This window comes from Sciurus carolinensis, chromosome 14 (assembly GCF_902686445.1).
Source record: "Sciurus carolinensis chromosome 14, mSciCar1.2, whole genome shotgun sequence".
Taxonomy (NCBI): Eukaryota; Metazoa; Chordata; class Mammalia; order Rodentia; family Sciuridae; genus Sciurus; species Sciurus carolinensis.
In genome coordinates, this window is record NC_062226.1 from 84,622,654 (window position 1) to 84,644,477 (window position 21,824).

Sequence of the window (21,824 nt, forward strand, 5' to 3'; positions counted from 1 at the left end):
CCCTGAAAGCCATTCCTTTACAATGTTATCGTCCGGGAGGACAATGCCTGCCTCCCAGTCTCTGTGGGAGGATGAAATCCTAACTTTCATAAATGCCAGCTAACAGACACAGCCAATCTAATCAGTGTTCACAGTGACCAACCCTGTGTAATTTTTCACTTCCCTGACTACTGAGTCCCCGTTCTTCCCCGTCTCTACTCCCTTTAAAATTCCCAGTTATCTCTGTACAAATCCAAGCTGAGTTCGGTCTATGCTGGACCCTCTTTAGTGAAGTAGTATATTTGCTGATTAAAATCTGTTCTTACATTTTTGTTAGTGTCTGGCTTTGTTTAACTTCAACTCATGGCCTAAAGTTGTTAGTTTGGATTTATGCGGCTGCATGGGAGGGAGCAGAACAACTAAGGTAGTGGGCAGCAAGCCAGAGCAACCTATCAAATGTGGACAGATAAACTCCACTGACCTTTATGTCCACCTATCACTCAGCAGGACACCCCCCCACCCCGCCTATTCCAGCCTATAAATACCCCTGGGCAGTCAAGGCCATGTGTGATTTTCTATGACTTTCCACCCTGACCTTTACCCTGGAGGGCTTGGAATTTCTCCCCAGAGCCAAAATCCAATAAAAATTGGTTTGACCGCTTTTGTCCAACTCCTGTTTGGCCACTGGCCCTCGAGCTTACAAAAGTGACTCCCCTCAATGAGTCCTAACCTTGTATAATTCCTGCCCCTTGATTGTGTGGAATCTATGACTTGCTTCCAACAACAACAAATATGATAATGGAATATAGCGAAGGTGATCTATTTTCACTCCCTTGATTAGGTTACATTATGGAAGACTCCAACTTAACAGACCAGAGAGAAAGAGAAAGAAAAAGAGATAGATTGATGTGTGTGTGTGTGTGTGAGACATATATATGTACACACACACACACACACATGTGTGTGTATATATATATATATATGCGTATACACACACACACACACACACAGATCTTTTTGATGTTTAAAGTGCCTGCAAGGGAAGCAAACAGCCATGTTGTGGACTGTCTATGGAGAGGTCCATGTGGCAGGAAACCGTGGGTGCTTTCCTGTACCTTCTTAATTATTTCCTGTCTATTCACACCCCCAGGGAACCATTTTTCTATTTTTTCCTCCATATTTGTTTTCCCTACCTAGAAGTTCATATGAATAGAACCATATAACGTGTACTCTCTTGTGTAAGTTTTCTTTTATTCAGCATATTTTTGAGATTTATTTGAGAAATTGATAACTTCTTAGGAAAAATACTATATATTAAAATTTTTTAAATTTGTTAAATATTTACCTTAAAAACTGCATAGATATCTAGAGGTCTTAGGAGCAAGCAGTTTTATGCAGTCCATAAACAGATAATTTCTGTGCAGTTTAAATTATTTCATTACATAGATATAGTTAGAAATCTATTCAAGTTGTTTGACTAAGCTACCAGAATCTCAATACCAAAACTCAATACCACAACACTCAAAAATGGAAATAAATGGGTTTCATTCATGGACGCCAAAAGCCTGAATACGATAGAATCTATATGCATAATAAAAATGATACATCACAGCAGAGGGGTTATCCCAAATTGCAAGGATAGCTGAACATGTATTTTTAAAAATTTTATCAGACTGGGAATGTAGCTGAGCGCAAGGCCCTGGGTTTGATCCCCAGCATTGATTTATATCAATATAATTAATTATCTCAGTAGTTTAGAAAATCACTTGATTATGTTGATAGATGTAGTACGATGATAGACACTTCAGGATATCATTTTAAATATGAAAGTGGATATAATGGGGCAGGGGTGGGGGGTAAGAGAAGAATGGAGGAACTTTGGATTGTGTAGAGGGAAATGGGGCGGGAGGAGGTGGGGGAAAGACAGTGGCCTGAGACTGACATTATTACCCTGTGTACATGTATGATTACACAAATGGTGTACAACCATAGAAATGAAAAGTTGTACCCCATTTGTGTATAATGAATCAAAATGCAGCCGGTAAAAATAAAAAAAAAATAATATGAAAGTGGAGCATGTACTTTAGCACCAAAATTCTCAAAACTCCACTAAAATAATGGTAGGGGAATGCGAAAGTAGACAAAATTTTAATTTTTAGAGGAGAAAGAAAACTATAGAAGAACTCATAATGGGATTAGAAAAATCAATGCAATTCTGGATGTGGATGGAAAAGTCAGAGGATGTCCCAGAAATAAATTGCCACCTACTCCCAGAACAGCTCAGGGGTGACGATGGGAGGTGCCCCTGAAGAGAAGGGTAGTGGCAGACTGAAAACAGTGTTCTGCTAAAGGTTTGTATCAAGAACCCTCAGATTCCCTCCTCACCTCCCACTTCTAAACAACTCCCTCTGTCCAGGGTTGGCCCTGGAAGATGACTGGAATTTTATTCTCTGGAGTTGTTGATCCAGAGAGATATAGACTAGATAGCATGGTTAGTTGAGGGCAAGCTGCCATGTTGGAAACAGAATACTTAACTGAAGAATGATGAAATCCCAGGTCCCTTCACCTGCTGGGTACCCAGGATGCTGGCAGCTAGGCTTATGCCCTGCAGAAGTAGTAGAGACTTAACCTCTTAGGTAGAGAAAAGACCTATAGAAATAGACATTTGTGTTCCCCAATGGCATGTTGGGTCCATGCCAACTGCTCCATGGTGAGTCTCATCATTCACAAAAGGAAGCCTTCAAATCAGCTTTAAAAAAAAGTCAGAATTGGATACATTATATCTTTAAGGAAATATCTTAATGTGAAATAGTTAATGTGAAAGACAAATATTAAGACAGAATAAAAAAGAAACTCAGAGGAAATAGACTAGGGAGAATGCAGAATAAAACTTAATAAAGGCTGTAATTAATATCCTCAGAGAGATTTTAAAAAGATATTGCATTAGAGAAATAAAGGCAAGATATTCTAAGGAAGGAAAATTTGAACAAGAAGTTATTTAGAAAAAAATTTTCCCAGTATTTTTATTGGTGCATTATAGTTGTACATAATAGTGGAATTTGTTGTTACATATTCATACATGCATACTAGAAAAAACTGTTAACGTGAATTTTAAAAAATTAGTCACAAGGGGAAGAGAAAACTGATGAATCTTCTAAGAAGTGGAAAAGGAGGAGGAGTTGGCAGAAAGACAGTGGGAGGCTTCTCTTTTCCCGTATTTTTTATTGATACATTATAATTATACATCATGTTGTTATAAATGTGTACATACACATGATATAAAAACATAATTTGACCAATATGGTTCCCCAGTATTTCTCCTTTTTTCCCTTTCTCCCTCCCCCTGGTTTCTTTCCCTACTCTACTGATCTTTCTTCAATTTTCATGAGCTTCTGCCCTCCCCACCTTTCTTTTCCGTTTTCCACATGAGAGAAAACGTACTGTCCTTGACTTTGAGTTTGGCTTATTTTACTCAACATAATGTTTTCAAGTTCCATCCACTATCCTAAAAATGACATAATTCCATTTTTTATTGTGGCTGAATATAACTCCATTGTGTATATATATATCACATATTTTTCATCTGTTCATCCATTGATGGATGCCTGGGCTTGTTCCAGAGTTTGGCTATTGGGAATTGTTTTGCTATAAACATGAGTGTGCATATATCTTTACAGTATGCTGACTTTAATTCTTTGGTATAACTACTGAGGAGTGGCAGAACTGAGTCATATGGTGGTTCCAGTCCTAGTCTTTTGAGGAACCTCCATACTGATTTCCATTGTGTTCGTATTAATTTACAATCAGTGGGCAGCTTCCCTATGAAGCAATGGGGAATGCTGATGACTCATTTGAGACTCATAAACTGAGGGAAGCAAGGGTGAAAACAAGAGGGATGTGAACCCAGGGAAGGTATCAAGAGAAAGTGATTTATCACCAGTCTGATTACTACTTCATGACATGCTGAAGGGATGAAGCAGGTTGATTGTCAGGTATGTCCACTCAGTATACAAAACAGGTTGCAAGGAGCAGGACTGTTTTGGAGAAATCTATGGGAAGGAGAAATAAAGATTATCTTGCCCAGATTCCACCATCTCTTGCTTCCCATTGCTCAAAGTTCACCCCCGAATGTTCTATGGGGACTATTGCTAGAGAGTTATTCTGTATTTTTACTTGTTTATCTCAGGAATTGTAATGCTTTTCTCCCCCTTTACACTAAATCACAGTAGCAAAGTGGTACTTTACTTTTTTTGAACACATGAGAACAGGTCTGGAAATATATATATTACAAGGTTAAACACAATTACCTCTGGGAGGTAGAATTGAAAAAGATTGGTAGTTATAATTTTTCTTTTGTGTTTTCCTGTTTTTCTGTTTGCTTTGTTTTAATATTACTTATGCAAAATTTTCTAATGATAAAAGTAATACATTCTGTTAAAATATATGTAAAACACTGACATAAAATATATTTTTTAAAAAGTTTAAATAAGAACATTGTAAATGTCAATAAACTACCCAGAAGTACCATTTTGGTGCATTTGGTAAGTTTTTTTTTTTTTTTTTTTTTTTTGGTTTGGTGAATGGAATGGTTTATTAAACAAATACCAGAAAATGTGAAGAATGAAACAAAAGATTAATAAAGTAGAAAACATTAAACTAAAATTTCCAGGCATCCCAAATAAAGGTTAAATACAAGTCAGAAAATTGAATGAGATATTTATAGGTTGTACATTAAAAAGATCATATCCATCATATAGAGATAATCCCTACAAATCAGTGAGGTAAAATAAATTTGATAGAAAAAATTAAGGACTATGAGAAAATAATCACAAAATATGATAAAAATGAATGGTGAATTATTATTATTATTATTTTTGGTTGATAAGACTGCAGAAGGCTGGGGTTGTAGCTCAGTGGTAGAGTGCCTGCCTAGCATGTGTGCAGCACCGGGTTTGATCCTCAGCACCACATAAAAATAAAAAATAAAGGTATTGTGTCCATCTACAACTAAAAAAAAAAAATTAAAAAGACTACAGATAAATTTCTTTTTCTTTTTTTCTCTTTTTTTAGATATATATGACAGTCGCGTGTATTTTGACATATACATACATGGAGTGCAACCCATCCCAATTTTGATCCAATTCTTATGGTTGTACATGATGTGGAGTTACACTGGTTGTGTATTCATGTATGAGTATGTGAAAGTTATATCTGATTCATTCTACTGTCTTTCCTTGCAGAGACATGTTTGGGTAACCCTAAGATGGCGGCTGGCGTTGAGCCAAGAGGTGGCGCATAATTAGTGTTAACACGGCATGATCTACTTTTGCCTGATTAGTTAATGTCTCCTCTGCGCTAGTGGTCAACAGATGTTCCTCATTCTTAATTGGTACCGTGGCCCATGCTCCAACTGTGCTACTTAATCCTAAGCTGATTGGCTGCCTTAGGTATATAAGACACACACCTATAGGAAGCACCTCTGATAAGCAGCACCTCTGATAGATTGCCGAACAAGGGCTAAGAAGACACCTCCAGATCGCAGATCGTAGAACATGGGGGTCACAGGTTGTAGGACGTAGGCCGCATGCCGCACCTCCAAGAAGTGACCCACCTTTAAGAAGCAGTAGACCTTTGATAAGCGTAGCCTCTCTGAAAGAGTAGCATTCTCTAAAATTAAGCAAAGTCTCTCTTCCTCTAAGCAAAGTCTTTCTTCCTCTCAAAGCCTCTCTTCCTCTAAAACTAAAAGTAAGCAAAGCCTTTCTTCCTCTATAAATTAGTAGAACAAGCAAACAAGCAAGGAAGCAGCTCAGTAATAGAAGTAGTTCAGTTCCAGTCCACCTCCGATAAATTACCGCAGGATTGTTGCTGTGGGCGACAACATTTCCTATTCCCAACCCCACTCCCTTCCCTTTATTCTCCTTTGTCTAATTCAATGAGCTTCTATACTTCCCCTCCCTACCCTCCCTTATTATGGGTTAGCACCCACATATTAGAGAGAACATTTGGCCTTTGGTTTTTTGGGATTGACTTATTTTGCTTAGCATGATATTCTCCAACTCCATCCCTTTACCTGTAAATGCCACAATTTCATTCTTTTCTTCATTCTTCCATTGTGTATATATACCACATTTTCTCATCCATTCATCTGTTGAAGTCCATCTAGGTTGGTTCCATAGCTCAGCTATGGTGAATTGAGCTGTTATAAATATTGATGTGACTGTGTCACTGTAGTATGATGATTTTAAGTCATTTGGGTATAAGCCGAGGAGTGGGATAACTGGGTCAACTGGTGTTTCCATTCCAAATTCTCTAAGGAATCTCCATACTTCTTTCCAGAGTGGTTGCACCGATTTGCAGTACACCAGCAATGTATGAATCTTTCCCCCGACATCCTTGCCAACATTTATTGCTACTTGTATTCTTGATAATTGTCAATCTGACTGGACTGAGATGGAATCTCAGTGTAGTTTTAATTTGCATTTCTCTAATTGCTAGAGATGTTGAACATTTTTTCATATATTTCTTAACCATTGGTATTTCTTCTTCTGTGAAGTGCTTCAATTACTTTACCCATTTATTTATTGGGTTATTTGTCTTTTTGGTGTTACATTTAAGTTTGTTATTTTTTCCTCCAGCAATGTTTTACTTTATTTGAATCTATAGTTTGTTTTTAAAAAATAGTACAGGCATATTCTATTGTTATTATATTTTTAAATAAAATTTTAATGATTTCATGAAATTCTACTATATGAATGTGACACAATTTATTTATCTCTTATTAAACATTTGGGTTATTTCCAATTTGGCACTATGAAATAATTTTAGATCATAATGAACATATTAATGACAAATTTTTGTACCTGTTTCAGACTCATTTCTTAGATTCTTGGGAATATAATTATGATGTAAAAAGGTGAGAATGTTTTTAAGACTTTTTATACATGTTGCCATTTTGGTTTCTAGAAAGGTCATGAACCAAAACTATCTGCCTACTCCCTGTATAGTTTGGACACTGAGGCCTGACACTAACTATTTCCACATGTAACTATTGCCTTTATTAGCAGGATGTTGCTATTCCATTAATTTCATTAGCATGATCTTACCATTCCCAAAGACTTGTCCAGGCAGAATTGGTTATTCATTATAGGAACTTTCAAAAAGACTTAGCCACATGTCAGTAGAAAGTACTCTAAGATTTTTTAATCTCTTGCTTCAAAAATGCTCACTGTACATACTGTTTCCACCAGTTGTGAATTGTTGTGGCAAGATCCTTACTGAATCCTAACTATGCTTTTCCCTCAATGGACTCACCTTGAGACAAAACTGAATTTTCAATTTTCAATAAATTTCAACTGTGCTAGTTATCTCCTAACCTAGACTCAAAGTAGAAGTAGTAGTAGAGCTCTACTCAAAGTAGAGCTGGTGTTCTCCTTACCTTAGGAAGCTATAGATTAAGTTCTCTCTTAACGCATTATGTCAGTCACGGTCTATACATTTTCTCGAGTATCAAAGCTCATGTCAAGATAACAGGTTTGTATCAACATGCCAAAGGGATGATAAGACAGGTGTTAACTGAGTTAAGAAGTCAGATCTCAAGCCTAATCAGGTGTATTTGATTAAGTGTAAAGAAGGATCAGTAGTAGGAACACAATATATCTTTTTTGCCAGGGAACTGCTGGTTTATGATTGTTGTTTTGATGTAATTATTGACAGCATCCTCTTTCCTTTTCAGAAACGTTCTGGTTTGGGTGTGGATTCTGAGGAGTTCTTTATTGCCAAGCAGAGACCACCCATTTATCAGACCCTACCAATCTAGTCCTCCATAATATTATTACTAATGTTTTATTACCAATAAGTATAACTGGCCTGTAATGCCAAACTCTGGGCTATAGACTTTGCTTGCATTTTTGATCTCATGTTATTCTCACAAAGAATTCTTTGAGTTAAGACTATTTTCATTACTCTTTTATAGACCTAGTCAGAGTCATAATCCCTGGGCACAATACCCCAAATCTGTAATCTTGAAAACTCCTAGATTCCAATGTTTCTGTTCATGGTTGAGCACTTGGGAACCATGGTGCTGGTTTGTATGCAGAATGGGACATAGGACATGGGAGAGGTGAGGACAAGACACAGGAGATACATGTCACCAAATCCTACGATGTGAGACAGACATCTCCTTACCTTAGAGATAATAAGGTTATTAAGACAAGTACACAAATGCCCCCCAAAGGTACAAACTGGTATGAAATAAACTCTCAAAGTCCAGTGTTGGTGTTTGGGAGTTGTGCAATTTTCCCAGAGATCAAAGGCAGGAATTTCTGCTGTTTGGGATGGAGAAGACTTCAGTTATTAATTTCTTGGTTTGATTTTTAAAACTTCTATTATATCATCAGCCCTACAGAAAATTTGTGGAATAAGAAAAATATTTAAGACTATTCAAACCCCAGTCCTCTTTAATTTGGTTGTATCTTTTCTTGTGGAACAAGGCTTTCTTCTTCTTGTCCTTGGGAGTAAAGAATTCAAAAATTGGATTTTAATGAAGCTGGGTTTATCAAGATAGGAGAGAGTGGGTGCAATGAATGAAATGTTTGTGTAGATGGTAATGAAGTATTTACCTATAGAAGCATGCTGTTTGTATGTGGTGTTCCACAATTTATTTGGTACTTGAAAGGAAGAATGTTGTCATGGCAACTATGTAACAAACAAGGCGGAATCGCATACAGATGAATCACGATTTTATATGCAAGACAAAGAAGCAAATGTTCTCCTATTAGGGCCAGCTTTATTAAGCTTAAAAAGTACAGCAAACATTCTAATGAGGATTTCTTATTGTTTTTCATGAAAAAAAGAAAGAGGGAAATGCATGGGAGGGTAAAAGACGTGGATAATATTTATTTCTGTAATATTGTCACAGCAGGGCACAGAGCTGTTGCTTTAGCTTCACCTGTGAAGGTTCCAGCCTATTTATGGCAGGGGGGTTGAGAAGGGCTCTATTCCAAAACAAGGAATGGAGGAGTTCACACACACATACACACACACAGATAGATAGAGAGACAGAGATAGAGAGAAAGGGAAAGAAACATGGTTAGAAGCTGTCTTCTTAATTGGTTGAAAGAACCAGATAAATAAATCATTCCATTCTATGCAGGAACAAGAGGCAGAAAGGGAAATAATTGCATATGTGGATCCAGGATTCTTTCTGAATGGCAGGAAAGCTGGAGGAGTATTCCATTTGAGGGAGCAAATTCAACTGTCTTTGTGATTCTTTGAGAATCTTCTCTTTGAGTTCAATGCTGGGAGACACCACAAAACTATGTAGAGTCATTGGTTTAGGTTATGATTTGTAGCTCCAACAAGCAGGCTAGAAAAATGATTGTTTTGTATACATTTTTTTCTGGGTGAAGTGCCATCTGTAGATACAGAATTGTGAGTACTGATAGGATGCTCCTGGCTGAGTCAACCTCATTGATTCTCAAACTTGAGCCTGTATCAGAATCACTGGGAGGGCTCATGAAAACGCAGATGTCTGGATATTGCTCCTAGAACTTTTTTTTGTTGTTGTTGGTTTTTTTTTTTTTTAAATGGATTATTCTTTTTTTTTTTTAATCTTCAACCATTGCCTTTAATAGGCTAACAAACACAAATTGAAACACATGTGAATCATGCTTGGTTCTGAGAGAGTGAAGGGATTTCCCCCATATATTTAAACATATTCACATAATTAGTTATACAAACATAAATATAAATCAGTTTTGAGATGTCATTCACCATTTTTGTGAAATACTGAATATTACTAATTAAGTCCAACCATAACTTTAAAAAGGGGAAAGCGATAGAATTTACTGAAGTAGGAGTATAACCAAAATATTCATTTAACTACAAGTCAATTTTACTTATATCGGGACTGTCCAACAAAAATAATTTTGTCAGTCATTCATGATCTGAATTCTGGTGTATCACATCACTTAACTTATGGTGCACATAACAAAGCCATGAGACATTTACTTGGTAATAAATAAGGCAGTGGCAATTACTCATTAGTAGCTTTTTTGAGGTAAGCTATGAAGTCTGCCCTTTCTCCCTTCTTCTTAATGCCAGCAAAGATCATTTTTGTTCCAGGGATGAACTTTTTGGGATTCTCCCAATACTCCCTCAGTGTATCCTCTACCCAGGTGATGCCTTTGTTCTTGTTGGCATCTGTGTAAGAGAATCCCACAGCCTGACCTGTCTTCCGCCCAAACAGTCCATGGAGATTTGGCCCAGTCTTGTGTTTGCCTCCTTTTTCCACACTGTAGCACGGGGGCACTCTTCTGAACAAAGATTTTCTTGTCTTTCTCAACATCAACCATTTTTAATTCTAGTTAGGGTTCTGTTCCATCTCAAGAAACCCAGTTTTGGTTAACCAGTTCTAGCCCCACCGACGCCATGATAGCTCCATTCCGAGATCCCTGGCACCCACCTCTTTAATGGGTTATTCTTATTTATTTATTTATTTATTTTTATTAAAATCTTTTTTAATTTTACAGACTGCATTTTGATCCATTGTACACAAATGGGGTACAACTTTTCATTTCTATGGTTGTATACAATGTAGATTCACACCATTCATGTAATCATACATATACATATGGTAATACTGTCTGTTTCATTCTATTATCTTTCTGTCCCCCACCCCCTCCCACCCCATTTTCCTCTACAAAGTTCCTTCTTTCTTCTCTTTCCCCCACTCCTTCCTCATTGTATACTGTCATGCATACTGTCTCTTATCAGAGAAAACATTCGGCCTTTGGTTTTTTGGGCTTGGCTTATTTCACTTAGCATGATATTTTCCAACTTCATCCATTTACCAGCAAATGCCATAATTTTATTCTTCTTTATGGCTGAGTAATATTCCATTGTGCATATATACCACAGTTTCTGTATCCATTTGTCAACCGAAGGGCATCTAGTTTGGTTACACAATATAGCTATTGTGAATTGAGCTGCTATGAACATTAATGTGGCTGCATCACTGTAGTATGCTGATTTTAAGTCCTTTGGGTATAAACTGAGGAGTGGGATATCTGGGTCAAATGGTGGTTCCATTCCAAGCTTTTTGAGGAATCTCCATACTGCTTTCCAGAGTGGCTGCACCAATTTGCAACTCCACCAGCAATGTGTGAGTGTGCCTTTTTCCCCACATCCACGCCAACACTTACTGCTTGTGTTCTTGATAATAGTCATTCTAATTGAAGTTAGATGAAATCTTAGAGTGTTTTTAATTTGCATTTCTCTAATTACTGGGAATGATGAACACTTCTTCATATATTTGTTGATCACCTGTATACTTCTTCTATGAAGTGTCTGCCCATTTCCTTAGCCCATTTATTGATTGGGTTCTTTGTATTTTGGGTGTAAAGTTTTTTAAGTTCTTTATAAACTTTGGAGATGAGTGCTCTGTCTGAAGTGTGGGTGGAAAAGATTTTCTTCCACTCTGTATTATTGATTGTTTCCTGTGCTGAGCAAAAACTTTTTAGTTTGAATCTATCCCATTTATTGATTCTTGCTTTTATTTCTTGCACTATGGGATCCTGTTAAGGAAGTCTGGTCCTAAGTCAATGTGATGGAGATTCTGGCCTACTTTTTCTTCTATTTGGTGAAGGGTCTCGGGTCTAAGTCCTAGATCCTTGATCCATTTTGAGTTGAGTTTTGTACAGGGTGAGAGATAGGGGTTTAACTTCATTTTACTGCATATGGACTTCCAGTTTTACAAATACTGGAACAAGACAGGGATGCCCTTTTTCACCACTTCTATTCCACATCATCCTTGAAATACTAGCCAGAGCAATTAGACAGACCAAAGAAATTAAAGGGATACAAATAGGAAAAGAAGAACTCAAGCTGTCACTATTTGCTGATAACATGATTCTATATTTAGAGGATCCCAAAAACTCCACCAGAAAACTTCTAGACCTCATAAATGAATTCAGCAAAATAGCAGGATATAAAATCAATGCACATAAATATAAAGCATTTTTATATATAAGTGATGAAATATCTGAAAGAGAAATGAGGAAAACAACTCCATTTGCAATAGCCACAAAAAATAAAATAAAATACTTGGGAATCAATCTAACCAAAGAGGTAAAGAGCTCTACAATGAGAACTACCAAACATTATAGAAAGAAATTGAAGAAGACCTTAGAAGGTGAAAAGATCTCCCATGTTCTTGGATAGGCAGAATTAATATTATCAAAATGATCATACTTCCAAAGGTACTATTCAGATTTAATGCAATTCCAATTAAAATCCCAATGACATTTCTCATAGAAACAGAAAAAGCAATCATGAAATTCATCTGGAAGAACAAAAGACCCAGAATAGCCAAAGCAATCCTGGGCAGGAAGAGTGATGCAGGAGGTATCACAGTAACAGAATTTAAACTCTACTATAGGGCAATAGTAACAAAAATGGTATGGTAGTGGCACCAAAATAGACAGGTAGACCAATGGTGCAGGATAGAAGACAAGGAGACATACCCACAAAGTACAGTTATCTCATACTAGACAAAGGTGCCCAAAACTTACAATGGAGAAAAGATAGCCTCTCCTAGAACTTTTGAATTTGTACTTCTAACAAGATTCCAGGCAATGCTGATGTTTTTCATCTGGGGAACCATACTTTGAGAACTGCTGCTTTAACTAAAATTCACCTGATATGAACGTTGGGAATGTTGGCGCTATTGTTTGAATGTTTCCACCAAAAGTTCATATGTTGGAAACTTAACCCCCAAATTCATATGTTAATAGTATTTGGAGTAAGGTCTTTGGGAGGTAGCTAGGATTAGATGAGGTCATATGGTGGCACCCCGTGATAGCACTAGCATTAGCTTTATAGGAAGAGGAAGTGACCCAAGTTAGCATTCTTGCTCTCTGTCATGTGAATGCCCTCTGTCATGTTATGGTGCACCAAGAAGGCCCTTCTCAGATGCTGTTATCTGCTTTTGGGTTTTCCATCTTCCAGAGTTATGAACTAAATAAGCCTCTATTTTTTTTCTTTCTTTTTTTTTTATAAATCACCCAGTCTGTGGCATTTAGTTATAACAACAAGAAATGGACACAACAATTTGTTTTATGGTTTTCTTCTCTTTTCTCACTAAGTGACTAGGCAGTAATTTGGGGAAGTCTCCAATGGAGAAGAAAGGGAAGCTGAGATTTAATCATTTGAGATAAATTTGATGAAAAAGAGGATAAGAAAAGAACTGTTTCATCAGATCCCAGGCAGTACAGGAGGCCGTGTTTTCTGGATTTTTCTCTAATTGAGGACTGTTGCGAAAGGCGACATAAGTATGTGCTTTTCAGAGAATTAGTCCTCAACCAGCAACATTGGCATTATAGGGAAGTTTATTTAAATGAAAACTTTCTCAGACTTGCTGATTCAGAATTATATTTCACTAAATCCCCAGAGTAATTCATATACATATTATTATGGTTTAGATATGAGGTGTCCCCAAAAACTCCTGTTAATGTTGGAATATTCAGCAGCAGTAAAATGATTAGATTTCAGGAGCTGTAAAATAATCAGGCCATTCTAGTTTGAATGGACTAACTGGGTGGTAACTGTAGGCAGGTGTAGCTGACTGGCTCAATGTGGGTATACCCTGGAAGGATTCATCTTCCTTGCCTTCCTGGCTCTGCTTCCTGACCCTGCCCTGAACTGAGCAGCCTTTCTCTGCTGGGCCCTTCCCCCAAGATGTGCTGCCTCACTTTGGGTCCATAGAAGTGGAGTCCATCATCTATGGACTGAGACTTCTGAAACTGTGAGCCCCCAAAAAACTTTTCCTTCTCTAAGTTGTTCTTGTCAGGTATTTTGATCACAGCAATGCAAAAACTTAACTAAAGCACACGTTAAACCTTGAGAAGTGTTGCTATAAGTGAGAGACTACCAACGTAGGGTTCAAGATGCCTGAGTTTTAACCCAAGTTGTGCTTTTAGACAGCTGTAAGGCCCTTACTGGGTTTTAGGGCATGGCTGATGGTGGGTCAGTGACCTACAAACTTCTTGCCAACTCTGAGATGCTATAATCCTGAAGAGCCTGGCAGATCTAGACTTTCTTGCCATTTCAGAATTCTGACAAATGTGGGCATCAGGGCCCCTGAGCTCTTTGATCACCTTACTGCTGCAGGTGCCTTCTCTCCCATGTGAGCTACTGTGTGCTGAGAACATGACATCAATTCACATAGCTGAACTCCTGGAGCTCAGTGAATCTCTTCTTAAGAATTAAACCAGGGACTGGGGAGATAGCCCAGTCGGTAGTGTGCTTGCCTTGTAAGCACAAGGCCCTGGGTTCGATCCCCAGCACTGCAAAAAAAAAAAAAAAAAAAAAAAAAGAATTAAACCAAAAACAATCTGGAGAAAGTACATCCAGTCTGATACCACTGTCTAATAATAAAGCCCTGGTTTTGAATAACCTTTAGGAAAGTAGTTGGGTTGGCCTCTGTGCCTTGACTATCCTCTTGGTAAGTCATATAAATGCAATAGGTATGGTTGTCCCTTGGTACCCCTGAGGAATTGGTTCCAGGACCCCCAAGGACACCCAAATTCAAGTATGCACAAGTCATTTCTATGAAATGATGTAGAATTTGCATGTAACCTATGCATATCCTGCCACATGGTTTAAATCATCTCTGGATTATATATAACATTTATAATTATAATGTCAATACAAAGTAAATATTTTTTGTAGTTGTTTAGGGAATATTGGGCAAGAAAAAAAAAAGTGTGTATATGTTCATTATAGGTTTGATTTTTCCCTCCTGAAGATTTTCTGTTTGTGGTTGGTTGAATTCGAAAATGTGGAAACTATGTCTATAGAGGACTGACCAGTCTTACTTTTCATACAAAAATGTCCCCAAACTAGTAAAATGCAATCTAAAGAGGATTTTGAAAATTTCTGCCATAAGGAAATGTTCAAATAAAACCGAACACACTTTCAGATTTAAAACATGAGTTAATTAATGTAAGATGGTCAGGAAAGATATCTGGTGGTCCAAATTAATAGACAGGACTTCCTATGGGTATGTTTAATCTGCTTGACAGAATAAACTGTTTTTAAAGAATTCAGACACATCAATTTTCATATAAAGCCAGCTTTGTGGATGGTGTATTGATCTAGTTCAAAACTCATAGGATTGCATTTTATATTCCTTCAAGAGTCCATCGCCCTAATATTTTACTATTGTAAGCCTATTTTCTCCCAAACCTGCCCAAGAGATGTGTCTATTTGCTCCTGAAGGAGTTTTATCATTAGGTGAATTTATCTGGCTATTGTTGAGAAAACTTTGACTCCTTTTTGACTTGGTCAAATATTGGGTAAAGGTGATTTAGGAAAAAGGACATGACCATGCATGGTCCACATTTTTTGTTTTTCTTGTGAGCAGTCTCTTTCCTGTTTCTTTGTCCTGTGGCAGTTCAGTTTCTACGGTCAAAAGGTCTTTGCTTGCAATTTCTTGACTCCCATCCTTCGCTAGGCTGGTGTTGGAGTTGCTGACTGAGAGAAAAGTCTGCTGGAAAGGAGGCGAGGCCTTGGTGTTTGCTGGGGGAGGAAATAATACCAAGACAATGGAGCTTGGGCATTCTATAGATTGGGTCCGGGTCAGAGGTCAAGGGAAAACATAAACTTGATAGAAATCTTTATACTCTGAAGCCTCAGTGGTTTGTCTACAAAGGCATTTGTTGAAATGGGAGTAGGAATTATAATAAGGGAGCCAATTATGCAGTCAGAATCCTTACTGTTTTGATTTGTCTGGAGAGCAACAATTTCTGTTAACACAACGTCAGATTCTATGACTTTGTATGTTGGGAGAGGAGATTTTGTTGCTTTCTTTCTTTCTTTCTTTCTTTCTTTCTTTCTTTCTTTCTTTCTTTCTTTCTAAAATCAGACTTATCTAATCTTAGATTTTTTATTTATTTGTTTAATATATATTTTTCACATACTGCATTATTTTTATTTGATTTTAGTTTTCATTTTTTGTTCTAAGGAGAATGCATTTCAACTCATGTATACAAAAGGAGCACAGCTTCTCATTTCTCTGGCTGTACTGATGCAGAATCACACTGTGCAGTCATACAGGTACACAGGATAATAATGTGTGTCTCATCCCAACATTCCTACCCCACACCTCCTCCCCTTCCCTCACTCCCCTCAACCCAATCCAAAGTTCATCCATTCTTCCCTAGCCCCACCCCCTATCACAAATCAGCATCTGCATATTAGAGAAAACATTTGGCCTTTGGTTTTTTGGGATTAACTTATTTTGCTTAGGATGATATTCTCTAATTCCATCCATTTACCTGTAAATGCCATAATTTCATTCTCCTTTAATGCTCCATTGTGTATATATTCTACATTTTCTTATCCATTCACCTGTTGAAAGGCATCTAGTTTGGTTCCATAGTTTAGCTATTGTGAATTGAGCTGCTGTAAACTTTGATGTGACTGCACCAGCGTAGTATCCTGATTTTAAGTCCTTTGGGTATAAACCAAGGAGAGGGATAGCTGGGTCAAATGGTGGTTCCATTCCAAGTTTTCTAAGGAAACTCAATACCGCTTTCCATAATGGTTGCACCAATTTGCAGTCCCATTCACAATGTATGAGTGTACCTTTTCCTCCACATCCTCATCAACACTTATTGTTGCTTGTATTCTTGATAATTGCCATTCTGACTGGAGTGAGATGAAATCTTAGAGTAGTTTTGATTTGCATTTCTCTAATTGCTAGAAATGATAAACTTTTTTTCATTTATTTGTTGATTGATTGTATTTCTTCTTCTGTGAAGTGTCTGTTCAGTTCCTTAGACTGTTTGTTGACTGGGTTATTTGGTTTTTTGGTGTTAAGTTTTTTGAGCTCTTTATATATCCTGGAGATTAGTGCTGTATCTGATGTGTGTGTGGTAAAGATTTTCTCCCATTCTGTAGGCTCTGTACATTATTAATTGCTTCCTTTGTTGAGAAGAAGTTTTTTAGTTTGTATCCATCCAATTTATTGATTCTTGATTTTATTTTTTGTCCTTCAGGAGTCTTGTTAAGGAATTCAGATCCTAAGTGACATGATAAAGATTTGGGTCTACTTTTTCTTCTATTAGGTGTAGGGCTTCTGGTCTAATTCCTACGTCCTTGATTCACTTTGAGTTTTGTGCAGTGTGAGAGATAAGGTTTTAATTTCATTTTGCTACATATGGACTTCCAGTTTTCCCTGCACCATTTATTGAAGAGATTATCTTTTCTCCAATGTATATTTTTGGTGCTTTTGTCTAGTATGAGATAACTATATTTATGTAGGTTTGTCTCTGTGTCTTCTATTTTGTACCATTGGTCTACCTGTCTATTTTGGTGCCAATACCCTGCTGTTTTTGTTATTATGGCTCTGTAGTGTAGTTTATAGTTTAGTTGTGATGCTTCTTGCTTCACTCTTCTTGCTAAGGATTGCTTTGGCTATTCTGGGTCTCTAATATTTCCAAATGAATTTTATGATTGTTTTTTCTAGTTCTATGAAGAATTTTAATAAGAATTGTGTTAAACCTATATAATGCTTTTGGTAGTATGGCCATTTTGACCATGTTAATTGTCTTGCCTATCCAGGAACATGGAGGATCTTTATATCTTCTAAGATTCTCTTCAATTTCTTTCTTTAGTGTTCTGTAGTTTTCATCATCGAGGTCTTTCACCTCTTTTATTAGATTGATTCCCAAGTATTTTATTTTATTTTTTGAGGCTATTGTGAATGGGGTAGTTTTCCTAATTTCTCTTGCAGTGTATTTGTTGCTTATGTATAGAAATGCATTTGATTTGTGGGTATTGATTTTATATCCTGCTACTTTGCTGAATTCATTTTTTACTTCTAGAAGTTTTCTAGTGGAATTTCTTGGATCTTCTAAATATTGAATCATGTCATCAGCAAATAGTGATAGTTTGAGTTCTTCTTTTCCTAATCATATCCCTTTAATTTCTTTCTCTAGTCTAATTGCTCTGGCTAGAGTTTCCAGGACTATGTTGAATAGAAGTGATGAAAGAGGACATCCTTTTCTTGTTCCAGTTTTTAGAGGGAATGCTTTCAATTTTTCTCCATTTAGAATGATGTTGGCCTTGGGTTTAGCATAGATGCCTTCTAAAATGTTGAGGTATGTTCGTAGTATCCCTAGTTTTTCTAGTGTTTTGAACTTGAAGGGATACTGTGTTTTCTCAAATGCTTTTTCTGCGTCTATTGAGATGATTCTGTGATTCTTATCTTTAAGTCTATTGATGTGATGAATTATGTTTATTGATTTCCATGTGTTGAATCAACATTGCATCCCTGGGATGAACCCCGTTTGATCATGGTACATATCTTTTTAATATGTTTTTGTATGTGATTTGCCAGAATTTTATTGAGAATTTTTGCATCTATGTTCATCAGGGATATTGGTTTGAAGTTTTCTTTCCTTGATGTGTGTTTGTCTGGTTTTGGTATCAGGGTGATACTAGCTTATAGAATGAATTTGGAAGGGTCCCCTCCTTTTCTACTTCATGAAATAATTTGAGGAATATTGATGTTAATTCTTCTTCTTCTTTTTTTTAAATGAACCACAGCCAATTTTATTTAAATACTTCAAAATGTATACTGAATATGTTAATTCCTTCTAAAATGTGCCACCCTTCATAAAATGGCCTTGTTATTTCATCTTTCCTTTTTTCATGTATTCTTTAAAGTTCTTCAGTAGAAGCCAGAATCTTGGGTTGCCCAGTTAGGAACCTCTGACCTATTCTGATTAAGTTTCTTGTCAATGTTCATGGCCAACATTTGGCTTCTAAAAGAAAGGCTTTTGGTCTTTTCAATCACTTGCTGATAAGGTGAGACTGCATTGTTGCCCATAACCACATGGCCTAATTTAGAATCAATCTTAGCATCCAGTCTTGTATTTCTAATCAGAGTCACAATCCACCTTTTGGCTTCTTCTGTAGTCATGTTCAATTTTTCTGCCAACATATTAATGTTGATACACTGATGGATTTGACAAAAAGTTTCAAATATAAACAGACGGGCATTTTCAATGAAATCCTCAAGACAAGCCACCAGGAAGAAGTCATTCACAAGCATTGATTCACATTCCCTCAGCTTTTTCTGAGCCCTATCAAAGTCAAAGTTAACATATAAGCATTCAACAAATTCGGTAATTGGGTCTTTATATGTATAAGATTCCTGTTGAATAACTTTTACTAGGTCTTTTAGCACCTGCCGGTGTTTGCGAACATCTTTGTCTCTTATGACTGCAGTAGTCAAATAGCAGAGAATATGTGGACACATCATCTGAATTGCATTAAGATACTGTGGTTGGTAAAGGAAGAGATCAATATTATCACGACCTTTGGGATGATTGAAGAAAATGAACAAAGACCATGAGCCATGTTCACTGCTGAAGAGACTGAAGTGGAGAACTTACAGAATTATTATCTATGGTCTCTTTTAATCGTGTAAGATCTTCCATAGTTGCAGCCCAATTCTGCATCAAGGTCTCAGAAACCAGTTTTCCCTACAGTGAACTTAAAGCATTTCTATCTGTTGCTGGGACCAACACTCTAAAAAAGTAAAGATACTCTGCTATTCCTGAGTAATTTCCACATTCATACTGGAATTTTGCATACTTGTACGGTGTATCTAAATATTCTTGCCTAAATCCATGCTTGTCTGCCAAGTAGTCAAATAGCATCTGACCATCCCTAGTTGACTGTATTTGCCTTAAAGTTTTTGGATCTTCAAACATCTTCACAATTGGTTCTGTTTCTGCCTGAAGGTGTTTCAACTGTGCAACAACTGTGTTCTTTTTTCTCTCAAAGCATGAGGAATATCATCGGAATAAAGATTTTTGTACACATCTATGGCAAAGTCTACCATGTTGGTGTCACTAAGAAGAACCAATTTCTCTTGAAGTAATTCTTTTTCATTATATATCTCCTTCACGGAGAGAAACTCAAGGAGCAGAAAAACCAGATGACGATCCAAAAAGTGTGCGATACAAGTAGTCAAGTTGTACTCTGCCATCTTGTCAAAGAAAAAGCTGTTAATTCTTCTTTAAAGGTCTTATAAAACTTGGCTGAGAATCCACCTGGTCCTGGGCTTTTCTTTATTGGTAGACTTTTGATATCATGTTCTATTTTATTGCTTGAAATTGATCTGTTTAAATTGTGTGTTCCTCCTGATTCAGTTTGGGTAGATCATATGTTTCTACAAATTTGTCAATGTCTTTGAGATTCTCTATTTTTCTTTTTGAGTATAAACTTGCAAAATAGTTTCTAATTATCTTTTGTATTTCAGTAGTGTCAGTTGTGATATTTCCTTTTTCATCACACATTTTAGTAATTTGAGTTTTTTTTTCTCTCTCTCTTCATTAGTGTGGCTAAAGGTTTATCAATTTTATTTATTTTTTCTTAGAACCAACTTTTCATTTTGTCAACTTTTATAATTGTTTCTTTTGTTTCAATTTCATTGACTTCAGCTCTGAATTTAATTATTTCCTATCTTCTACTACTTTTGGTGTTGATTTGTTTTTCTTTTTCTAGAGCTTTGAGATGTAAAGTTGTCATTTATTTGTTGCCTTTTATTCTTTTAATGCATGAGTTTAATGCAATGAACTTTCCTCTTAACACTGCCTTCATAGTGTCCCAGAGATTTTGATATGTTGTATCAGTGTTCTCATTTACCTCTAAGAATTTTTTAATTTCCTCCCTGATTTCTTCTGCTATCCATTTGTCATTCAATAGCATATTATTTAGTCTCCAGGTGTTGGCAGAGCTTCTGTTTTTAATTTTAGCATTGATTTCTAATTTTATTCCATTATGACCTGATAGAATACAGGGTAGTATCTCTATTTTTTTTTTTCTATTTGCTAAGAGTAGCTTTGTGGCATAATATATGGTCTGTTTTAGAGCATAATTCATGTGCTGCTGAGAAGAAAGTGTATTTGCTAGTTGATGGATGAAATATTTTATATATGTCTGTTAAGTCTAAATTATTGACTTATATTATTTAGTTCTATAGTTTCTTTGCATAATTTTTGTTTGGAAGATCTCTCCAGTGGTGAGAGCAGTGTTAAAGTCACCCAGTGTTATTCTGCTGTGGCCTATTTGATTCTTGAAATTGAGAAGGGTTTGTTTGATGTATGTAGATGCTTCATTGTTTGGGGCATAAATATTTATGACTATGTCTTATTGATGTAAAATTCCTTTAAGTAGTATGAAATATCCTTTATCCCTTTTGACTAACTTTGGCTTGAAGTCCACTTTGTCTGATATGAGGATAGAAACCCCTGCTTATTTACACAGTCCATGAGAGTGATATGTTTTTTCCCATCCTTTCAAATTCAGTCTGTGGATGTCTTTTCCTAGGAGGTGAGTCTCTTGAAGACAGCATATTCTTGGGTCTTTTTCTTAAATTCAGTCTGTGAGTCTATGTCTTTTGATTGATGAGTTTAGGCCATTAACATTCAGGGTTATTATTAAGATATGATTTCTATTCTCAGTCATTTTGATTTATTTTTGGTTTTTAACTTGACTTGGTTTCTTCTTTGATTGGCTTTTCCTTTAGTGTAGTTCCTCTCTCTGCTGATTTCATTGTTTTTTTTTTTTTTTCCATTTTTTCCTCATGAAGTATTTTGTTGAGTATGTTCTGTAGTGCAGGCGTTCTAGTTGTAAATTCTTTTAACTTTTGTTTATCATGGAAAGTTTTTATGTTGCCATCAAATCTGAAGCTTAATTTTTCTGGATATAAGATTCTTGGTTGGCATTCATTTTCTTTGAGAACTTGGTATATGTTATTCCAGGACCTCCTA

The 21,824-nt window shown here is 36.4% G+C and overlaps 1 protein-coding gene and 2 pseudogenes across 2 annotated transcripts in view; 1 reads left to right on the forward strand and 2 right to left on the reverse strand.

Moving 5' to 3' along the window:
* Window positions 1-21,824, forward strand: part of Rmi1 (RecQ mediated genome instability 1) — a 167,533-nt gene that overhangs the window by 131,846 nt on the left and 13,863 nt on the right. The gene's annotated exons all lie outside the window — the stretch shown is intronic.
* On the reverse strand, window positions 10,013-10,331 carry LOC124964205 (cytochrome c-like; annotated as a pseudogene).
* On the reverse strand, window positions 18,713-20,038 carry LOC124964203 (eukaryotic translation initiation factor 3 subunit E-like; annotated as a pseudogene).